We start from the raw sequence: 11,476 nt of genomic DNA on the forward strand, positions 1-11,476 counted from the left end.
GTGTGTGTGTGTGTGTGTGTGTGTGTGTGTGTGTGTGTGTGTGTGTGTGTGTGTGTGTGTGTGTGTGTGTGTGTGTGTGTGTGTGTGTGTGGTTTCTCATGGGTACATATTTTTTGTTTGTTTGTCTGTTTGGTTTTTTGCATAAATGCTGTATAATGAAATGTATGGCTGTCCCTTTATGTGAGTACCAGTGCTATGACAATTATAACAGTCCGCTCTCGAGCTACATTCCTTTAGTTTTAGTTTTAGTAAGTGTTTTACGCCACTTGCAACACAATAAGGTCACATAAGTGTCGAAGATTAGAGGAGTTACAAGAGAGCAATAAACACAAAAAAGAAGGAGGGGAGATAAAGACGATAGATGTTTGATAGGAAAGAAGAAACAAACCACACCAGAGCACCCACCAACCACCCACGAGCTACATTCCTTTATTAACTTGGGAGGACAACAAAAATACGATACAATAGCAATCGTTGTGATGATCCTAAAAACAAAATGACGTTTGCTTGTTTGTTTGTTTGAGTAAAGAGAGGAACATCAACACAATAATGGCCATGTAGTGCAGGATAAAAGAAAGACGGACAGACAAAACATCCCAGGGAAAGTAAAGAAGTAGGACCTACCAGTGCTATGGCGCTTTTCAACCCTCCGCATAAAGTTTGCATTGAGCAAGATTTTCAACTCCAACCCCCTTACAATAGTTCACACCCCTATTCACTTCGACCCTCTCGTTAAAAAATGGTGAGTTCACGACGCCGTTAAGACAAAGTAAATAAGAACATAACCGTGGCTAAAATCTCATGCGTAGGTGAAAGGCTATGGGCTACTGGGAGTGAACCCCCCCCTGAGGATTTTTCGCCACCATGATTTTCTTTTTTTATCTAGGGACTTCCCAAAAAAGAGTTTGCACCAAAATGTTGGCAATCTACAGAGTTACGGCCCTTGATTGTCCAGAAATTAAGAAAATACTTGATTTTTATTTTGGGGTTCTCTGTGAAGCCAAAAATGTGTACTTTCATATGAAGTAAAACTCAAATATTATAAGATGATGTAAATGTTGTTTAAAAAATTCTTTTGCTAATTAATTACAGGATGCAAAGAGGAAAAAAGAAAATTCAAAGGCTGATATTTCAAAATCTATAGAAATTATTAATTCCATTGCTTCAGATCTTTTATAACCCGGTACAATAGTTTTCTGACAGGTACACACTTTGACTCAAAGTTTGAGGCACAAAATGAGAAGGATTTTTCGCAAAATAACTATGAGTTAAGGAGTTATGACCCTTGCTATTGCTATATTGAAAAAATACAAAACTGCGCGCGTCATTTTAAAAACGTCAAAAAGGCGCGTACTTTTGTCTCAGATATAGTCTAGATCAATCATATGGGCGTGATCAAGGTGTCTTGAAAAACATTTTGTTAGTTAAAGCTAATTTAAAAGAAGACTGAGGTGAAAAATTCGAAGTCTGGTTTTTCTAGCAATGTACAATTTTCTTTATACGAGTATGCTTCAGAGAATGAATGGAATGTTCAAAATTAAGCTAGGTAGAACTGAGATCAGTTCCCTTGACATCAAAGAAAGAGAGGTCAAAATCTCAAAAGAAAGAACAGCTTGAAGAAAGGACATGTGCGGTGCATAACTGTAACTTCAAAGGCCATGATGAAACAAAACATCTCACTGAGAGACGCTGGGACACCATTCAAAAATCCAAAACACAACGGTGCCTTGCAGAAACTGACAGTGACGGTGATAGACTATCCTCAATTTGTGAAAGAATACCGACAGAGTTTGACTCTGCTCAACATGGGTTTCATGATTACTGCTACAATACATCCAGCAATTTGAGGAGTCTTAAGAAAAAGGCAGTCACCAGGAGAGTCTGACAAATCAGCACAAGAAGGGTCTTGTTCCACTAGGAAAAAAGTAAAGCAATCGTTTTCAACACGCCTCTTGCCTATTCAATGCCTTTTCTGTGAAAAGACTACCGAATGGACACATGACAGCAAGGGAACCAAGGAAGTTCATAAACTTGTCAAATGTGTTACCAGAACTGCTGAAGCCTCTGTAAAAGAAGCTGTAAACAGGAAAACGGACTCAAAACTTCGGGGCCAAATTGAAAATTCTGTTCTCATTGCCCAAGAGGCAGGGTATCATGAACCATGTAGAAAAGCTTACACACGTAAGGAGTATCGACGTTCACAAGCTTCTACATCTAACTACTGTTCTGGAGAAGAAAAGGCAGAAGCTGAAGAAAGAAAGAAAGAAAGAAAGAAAGAAAGAAAGAAAGAAAGAAAGCTCCAGCTGCAGAGGAAGAAGCCCACTCCAAGGCTTTTCAGCACGTCCGTCAGTTTGTGGAAGAACATGTCACTGCGCTGGTCCTTGTTGTCAGGATTAGTCTTTTGAAAGAGATGTATTGCACTTTCATGCAAACAAATTATCCAGAGTTTTACAACAAGAACTACAAGACATATAAGTTGAAGGACAAACTTGTGAAGCACTTCAAGTCCAGGATCAATTTCTGGCAGAGATATTCTTGGGACAAGTGATCTCGTGTACTCTGACGAAATTTCAACTGGGCAGGCTGTCGGAGTTGCCTTTGAAAATGTGACCTCTGAAGAGAGACTTGTTATATAAGCGGCAAAGGTGATACGACGACCTGTTCTTGATGGATGCAATGAAAGTCAAAAGTTACCTTGGCTTTCAGCAGACACAGATCTGCGCACAGAAACTTTGCAGATACCACAAGTATTAACAATTATATTTCTTTCCTTTCTTTACTACAAGAATGGAAAACAACAGGCAACAAGATGCCACAGGAGAGTTGTTTCTACAGGTCAGGATATATGCTACAATGTGACGAAAGGGGAATGGAAAAAGCCTAAACATATTATGATTGATATATATGTGTCCGTCATCCAACAGGAAACACTGAGCTGATCAATATCTTAAACCAGCATGGACATTCTGTATCCCACTCATTTCTCTTAGAAGTGGAAACTGCCATGTGTGACAGTATACAGCTTTCTTCAGGTAGTTTGCCCCCATCCATCATGCCTGACAACAACCTCATCACTCACTTCTGTTGAGACAATTTTGACTTGAATGAGGAAACTTTATCAGGAACTGGAACCACACATTCAACTCATGGACTAGTCATACGAGAAATCAAAGAGCAGCCATACATTCCCCAGCCGACACTAGAGGTTGACAGAACAAAGAAAGGATCAATCCATATTCCAAAAAAACAGCTTGACCCGTGTTTTATCAATTCTAAAGTGGAACCCACCTTGATAACAAAGTATCAAAGACTTCAAAGTGTTCCATATGAATAATGAAAACAAAAGGCAACTGACACAGTTCTTACTTTATGTATGGCAACAAGATTGTTATGCAATGATGTTGCTGAACAGAGAAATATACTTTGCAAGTGACCAACAGTGTTTTGTCCTCAGTAGCAGTGATGGAAAGACTACAGACTCAAGACCTGTTCCAGAGTTACCCTCTAGCCATGAGGAAGCAGACACACTACTGATCGTGCATGCCATCTTCTCTGATCAGAACATTGCTACTCCAGACACAGACATCATTATTGGGTCCCCAGACACTGATGTCTTTTTACCGATGATTGCATTTTGTTCAACATTTCACACACAGTTTGAATTTTGACACAGGGGTTGGGAAAAAAAGAAGATGTCTACACATTCAGACGCTCTGTGACAAAATGGAAACACATTTACAGGATTCTATTCTTGGACTCCATGCATTCTTTGGATGTAAGGAGACTAGCGATTTTGTCCAGAGAAGAAAGGTGAAGCCGCTCACCATTCTCCACAAGCACCCAGCGTTTGCTGTTTCATTCAAGGAGCTAGGAACATCTGAAACTGTTTCTTCAGAACTGTTTTCCAATCTGGAAAAGTTTGTTTGTCACCTGTACGGAAAACCAGCTTACTCTAGCACAAACAAGTTTCGTCATGACTAAAGTACATGGCAAAAGATCAAAGCTTTACTGTCATGCTTTGATGGATTTGACACCATGCGAGAGAAGCCCTGAAGCTGCACACCCTAGTCGTAAACTATAAATAGTATTAAACTTTAATTGGAATTAGCACATCTGGCTCAACCATTAATACAAATGTACCTGATCCGCAAGATCTTGGTTGGAAGAGAGATAATGGTGGAGTGCTCTCAGTGGAGTGGTGCAAAGACTTGGCCCCTCAACAATTGGTTGATATTTTGTCAGGATCAGATACAGAACAAGAGGAAGACAACGATGAAAACCATCTCCTCTATCATATGTGATGAAGAAGATGAGATTTTAGATTCTTGAAGTGACAGCAGTAAAGATGAAATGATGACATAGAAAGCATCTAAATAAGACTTTACATACAACACCAACTGACTTACATTATAACATTTGAATAACTAGCACCTAAGCAACTCACTTCTGTCACATATTATGCTCTATGCAAGTCAATTTCTAGATGCTATAATCTTTTCTCAATTATATAAATTTCTTTTTACGAGACAACTCAATATAATACATCATGTACACAAATAGCCAATAATCATCTGCATTGCTAAGGCCTGTCTGTAACTCTGCATTGTACTGATTTTCTGTTGAACTAAATGTTTTGCATGTGTAGCTTTTCCTTTGATGTGGTAAACCCAGCGGGGAGTATATTGCGCTTACTTTGTGCGGCTGTTTTCAATTTTTAGAGAAAACGGACTTAAAACATTATTTTTTTCTCTATAAGCTACGTAAATAACTACCACAAAATGTTCAGTATAACTGTTTTTCTTCAACCCACAATACCAACTTTAGTCTCAATTAAAAGAAAATCAGAATACCAACTAAAATAGTGAATCTTTTTTATAGTTAATTTGCTCAATTTTCGACAATTCAGGGGCAATAACTCCGCAGATTGCCAACATTTTGGTGCAAACTTTTTAGTGTGCATAGACCTGAGTATGCTCTTTCAGAAAATCATAGTGAGCAAAAAACCCCAGAGGGGGGGGGAGGGGTTCCAGTAACCCATAGTCTATGAGCTTTGTTCAGGGGCGAGCGTGCAGAATGCGAGCAAGGGAAGGCGAGCCTAACTTCTCTTGTTGTTTGTTTCGATATCTTACTACTAATGGAGCTAAGGCCAAATTTTGCGAACAGTATATTCTCAAAGACTACCCAATGAAAAAATATGAAACTTTACCAGTACCCATAACTTGAAACGTAGTGTTGCACCATTGTATTTTCATTAAGATCAAATGTGTAAGAAGAAAGCCCAGTTTAAGTTAAATTCAGTCCTTTTGTAGCGATCGTCATCATTTGCTTCGACATTGTATATTCACTGCGGAGTGCCGACTGCGCCAAAGGATTTTGAGTTCAGTTGTACATTAAGTAGGTTTACGGGAATTCCCAGTTTCGGTCTTACGTCTTTTGGAGGAGGAGGAGGAGGGGGAGGTGGAGGAGGAGAAGGAGGAGGAGGAGGAGGAGGAGAGGAGGAGGAGGAGGAGGAGGAGGAGGAGGAGGAGGAGGAGGAGGTGTAGGTGTATATGAAGGAGGAGGAGAAATGAAGAAGAAGAAGAAGAAGAAGAAGAAGAAGAAGAAGAAGAAGAAGAAGAAGAAGAAGAAGAAGAAGAAGAAGAAGAAGAAGAAGAAGAAGAAGAAGAAGAAGAAGAAGAAGAAGAAGAAGAAGAAGAAGAAGAAGAAGAAGAAGAAGACAAAGGAGGAGGAGGAGGAGGAGCAGGAGGAGGAGGAGGATCAAGTAGTATTACATGTTACAAAGTGGTGACTTTTTCGTGTGTTACCCTACCTTGGGAGAGAGAGAGAGAGGGGGGGAGAGAGAGAGAGAGAGAGAGAGAGAGAGAGAGAGAGAGAGAGAGAGAGTGAGAGAGGAGGTCAGAAAGCACTACCAGAGGGAGGGTGTCGAAAGCGTAGTCTAGCCTACCGTAGCCTACTTAATGTATCGAGATATATCGAGATCAAGAAGAATCACGAAATGAAAGTATATTTTAGATCTGTGATATTTCGATAACCTATTGAATATTGAAAAGTGTATTTTTCTTGCTGAGCATTATATATTCTAAGATCTAGATCTAGGCTAGATCTATGTGAATCTTAGATCGAGATCAAGAATGATGAAAGTATTGAATGTGAATTTTTTCCTGCTGTGAATAGATCTAGAGTATAGAACTAGGCTGTAGGTGAATCTAGATCGAGATCAAGAATCATGGAAGTATTCTTGAAAGTGGATTTTTCCTACTGTGAATAGATCTAGAAATCTAGGCCATCTGTGACGCCTGTCTGTTGTTAGAAATGTGAATTTCCAAACTTAGATCTGTCTATGGGCCCAGGCTCCTTCCTTCAATTATTGGCCTAGATCTATGTCTTTATAATCCTTCGATATCTAGGCTAGATCTAGAATCTAGATTAGATTCTTCTAGGAAGCAACAATTGGCATGTAAGCCGAACTCTTTTTTTTTAAAGTGATTGAGCTGGAACTTTAGAAGAAAATGCCACGCTTTCGAAGAGGGAGAAGAAGTCTGACCCATAGAGGTAGTCAAGAGGGGGTGTTACATGGATAAATTCAAGGTAAAATATTAAATGTTTTGTTTCTTTCCTGTTTTCAGTCTTTTTCCTCTTCTTAACTTTCCAAATAATTCATTATTATTCCGTTCGTAGAACGGGAACTTTAATTACTAGTTACACAAATTGGAATCGGTGCATTGCAACACCAAGCTTACGCTGCGTGTAGACTAGTGAGAATAATTTGCACAAGATATAATAAGTACCTATCACCTAGTTATGGTATAATTCAGAAGTTCAAAAGTGATACAAGCAAAACACACGTGTTTAGTTTAGCGTTCATAGTAAAGTCGTGGAAGAATCAATTTTTTTTTTCTGTGTTAAAGAATTCAGCATAAAAATTACGTTGCAATTTTATTCGAGAAAGGAATGTAGTGTAGTGTGTGTTGATAGTTTTTGGACGTTGTGTCCTTTCTGTGTATTACGTAGGCATCATGTGTTGTGGGTGTGTTATTGCTGAAGGTTATACTGGATGACAGTACAGTGACAACGTGGTAGCCTTGAGCTGTGAACTGTGATAATGTTGCAAGAATATCAATAGATGTCTGGCGATTGTAACATGCCTGAGGCTATGAAAAACGCACGTTGGAATTAAACGGGGGGATCTTAACAATCGCCGGATTTCTACCCCTGTATGCTTCTTGGGAAGCCGAGAATGTTTCTGGGTGTTCTTATGGGGTCTACTGGGGTAATAAGGTTGTGAAGCACATAATATAGTATGCTGTAGAACGTAGATGTACACTCTATGAATTATTATTATTATTATTATTATTATTATTATTATTATTATTATTATTATTATTATTATTATTATTAGACTATTATTTTTTTATGTATGTATTTGTTTTACTATTATTATTGTTATAATTATTATTGCTACAACCATTATTTTTATTCTTTTTCTTATTCATATTCTTATTTTTCTTCTTATTCTTTATTATTATTATTATTATTATTATCATTATTATTATTATTATTATTATTATTATTATTATTATTATTATTATTATTATTATTATTATCTAGTAAAGTCTAGATTCTAGAAGTTTCGGAGAAATGTTTTTAAAAATGGAAAAATGGAATGAAAGTGTTTTGTGCGAGGTTGTTAAAGTGTTGTTATATTTCTACCGTCAGCTACTAGATCTAGATCTAGATCTAATGATTGAAAGAGTGAATAGAAGTATTACTAAATAATTATAATTTTCTAACTGAGGAACATTGTCAATGTCAGTGTCGTATTGCGGTGTTCATTTCGGATAAAATTGGATTAGCTGGCGATCGTATACATTGGAGTGTTAACCAAACCCTGAGACAAGGACGACTAGACACTTTCAGCTGATGTTCTTCTTCTGTTCACAGTGAGTAGACAGTTTAGTTTTTAAAACGTTACGCTCATAAGATAGCCTATTGCGTTCGTCATTTTTTGGCCACTTCGGACTTTTTGGAGCTGAATTGAAGGACAGAGCCAGCTTGGTAGTATTGTATTTCACTTGGAGAAAAGAATAATCCAAATATACTCTTTTCCAAAAGAAACTTGACACATTTTCTTTGAACATAATACTATTAAATCAAAACGGATAATGATGATATTTATGTACTGTGCAGTGTGTTGGTTTTGCTGTCTTCTGAATCAATTTTGACAACACAACTAAGTGAGTTCACTCACTTCTGTGTGTTTAGTATGATTTCTTTTTTTAACTTTTTATTCTGTTAAACATGAGTTTTCTGTTTTGTCTTTGCTATCAATGTGTAGCTTATTTCAAAACCTACAAAAGGTGTGTAATAAGTTTATGGACACATTGTTTGCATTTGAACTGCGAGCTTTAGAAATCTAGAAAAATGTCGACTTTCAAACGTGCCGCGTCTCAGTGCAGAGGAGCGAGGGCGCGCTGAAGGGCTTCTCGAAGCAGGCGTTCCCGTGACGGATGTGGCAAGGATTTTTAACTGTAGCAGGGAAACCATCTACAGTCTGCAGACCAAGTACATGAACACAGGAAGTACCAGAGACTGGCTAAGATCAGGGAGGCCGCGGGTAACCACCCCGGCACAGAATCGTATGCACCACCCACCTGAAGGACAAGTTCCAGTCTGATTTGCATACAGCCAGAACCCTCCCGCAACATCAACCAGTGAGCACACAGACAGTTATTCGTCTCAGGTCCTTTTCACGGACGAGTCTAGATTTGTCCGAGGTCGCTACTGTGGTCGAGTGCGGGTATATCGCCTTCGAAATGAAAGGTTTGCTGACCAGTGTGTACATGAAATCCCTAACCGGGGATATGGGCAGGTGATGGTCTGGGGCGGAATCACAACAGACCACAGGACGGCACTGGTACATGCTCCGACAGCATGACGTAGCCACCATCTTGCAGTCACATGTGGTACTGTTCGTGCAGAACCATCCAGGCTACACCTTACATCAGGACAACGCTCTAGCCCATCGTGCCAGGGTGACACAAGCTTACCTCGCACAACAACAATTCGGTTTCATCCATCCCTGGCCAACAGTATCACTCAACATTAAACCGATTGAACAAGTGAGGGATATTCTTGGGCCTCAAATCTAAGAGATGAATCCCGCTCCTCAGAACAACACTCAGTTGATTCAAAGCCTAACCAACGCTAGGAACGCTACCTAACAACATCAAATTTCCAACATCGTCAACTCTATGAGGCGCAGATGCTGCGCCGTCATTGCTGCCGGCTGCGGTCACACACGATATTAATCCTTCCGAACTTTCAGACTTTACCTTAAATGCTTTTGATTTGACCAGTACCAGTCCAGAGTGCTTTGCTATCATACGTTTCGAAAACCATAATTTAGGAAGATTATGTCAATGTAAAGTTTCTTGTTGGAAATATGTAAATTTTCTGATTTTTCGAATTTGGACCCTATCACTTCAGGTGGGGCTTGAAGCACCAGGTGTGTATTATGTGCATTAAAATACTGGTTTTCAAATTCAGAAATGCTTCTTCTTTTAGACGTAAAATTTTGTCCCTGTGTCTGCAAAGGTTTATTTTTTATTTAACACTATTCTTTGTGTCAAGTTTCTTTTGGAAATGAGTGTATAAGATTAATTAATTGAGTGTAACAAAATTCAAGCGTTTCACACAGTCAGTTAGAAGAAACAGGTGGGGGGGGGGGGGGGTCCCCCATGTTCTCAAATGCGCTCGTTTCAGAAGAGGACAGTCCGGGTTCAAGCCTCGGTTCGGACATGGATTTTTTCGCCCCTCCAGCCCACCCATCAGTAATGGGTACCTAACTTTGAGTTGGGGAAGTAAAGACGGCGAGGAAAGGAACTGGCCTCCCTACCACAATATGCCGAAGTCCCAGGAAGTTGTTCCATTACAAGGCAATCCCCAATGTCCGGATCGGATGCGGGAACAAGTTAACTTTACATTTTCTCAAATAGCTAAAAATGACTTAAGTGTTTATGTTATGAGCGCGGGGCTATTATGAATGTGTCTTTGTTGAAACGGGTTTTTACAACTATTTTGGAAATGCTCAGAAATTGGGTCTCTTCCACAGAAAGAAAAAACTAACAGCAATGAATACCGGATACCAATAGCCTTGATTTCTGTTGTTATGAAATGTCTGGAAAAAGATTGTGTTACAAAGGCTACGAACGTGGGTGGATGGCGGGTGCTCTGGTGTGGTCTGCTTCTTCTTTCCTATCAAACATCTATCGTTCGTATCTCCCCTTCTTCTTTTTTATGTTTGTTACTCTCTTGTAACACCTCTGATCTTCTGGCGCTCATACGACCATATGCAGTTTCGAGCGCCGTAAAACCTCTGCTAAAAAAAGACTACGAACGTCCTCTGAACATGTCCAGAATCCTCTACAATTTAGAGCCCGTGTTCACAGCGTCCTCACACGTACGTTAATTTTTATTTTTTTATTTATTTTTTTTCTCTCACCAGACTTAGATCTAGATCTAGAGATGGCGTTAACTAGGAAGAAGATAAATTGTTTATAGTGGTGGTTGAAGGGAATGTATTTGCAAGGTCACCGCCGATTCTGGGTACATCCCATATGCAAAGAACAAGGCAAAGCAGGAGAATGTAGAATGTTGCACCAAATTCGTGATGATAACGAAACATGCTTAGAAGCATCTTTTGGCGTGACGAGGGCAAGCTTCCAAAGCTTTTTGGAATTATGTGGACTACATATTCAAAAGCAGAATACGAACTGGAGGAAGGCCATTCCACAAATTGAAAGATTGACAGTTACACTGATGTAAGATGTTGCTGGTGCTGCTTGCTGCTTCTGTTGTTATTGTTCTTCTTCTTCATCATCTTCTTCTTTTTTCGCTGTTGTCATTGTAGTATATGACCTACGTAAATGGTCTCTACCGTATCTGTCTTTTAAGTAAGAACCCACTCTGTACCTCTCAAAGAGCTTGTTCTTTCAAGGCACATTCGTGTACTTTGAAAAATGGGAGCAGAAATAAACAAATAACAAAACGACCATTGAAATTCAGAATAACAAATTCAATAATTAACACTGAAGTAAACTTTATTGACTATTCTTAAATCAACATGTCAAACGAAGAAACAAAACAAAAAACCTCCAAAAAAAACCAGTTTGGAGACTGAGAATACTGAGATCAAAGTCAAGTGACATTTATTTAAATTTAAAGGTAAAAGTAGGCAAACAAAAGATAATCAACGACATCAGTGTCGGTGAAGCCACAGCACGGACGGGAAATGTTTGACATGCTAGACGTCATACGTTTTTCACGTTAGCGTGAGCGCTTGTCGTCAACAGTGGGCCCAGGTAATATAGAAATAAAAGGTTGAACGCTTCCATACGCATTTTGTGAGTACGAAAGTGGAGTATGTGGACCTTGGCTCTTTCATATCGCCATGGGAGAAGTGGAGGGGGGGGGGGGA

At 39.2% G+C, this 11,476-nt stretch overlaps 1 protein-coding gene across 1 annotated transcript in view; it reads right to left on the reverse strand.

The window, feature by feature from the left end:
• LOC101851028 (uncharacterized transporter slc-17.2) overlaps positions 1-11,476 on the reverse strand; it is a gene marked incomplete at both ends in the record, with an annotated part of 34,666 nt that overhangs the window by 11,763 nt on the left and 11,427 nt on the right.

Source organism: Aplysia californica, unplaced genomic scaffold, assembly GCF_000002075.1.
Source record: "Aplysia californica isolate F4 #8 unplaced genomic scaffold, AplCal3.0 scaffold00096, whole genome shotgun sequence".
Classification (NCBI taxonomy): Eukaryota; Metazoa; Mollusca; class Gastropoda; order Aplysiida; family Aplysiidae; genus Aplysia; species Aplysia californica.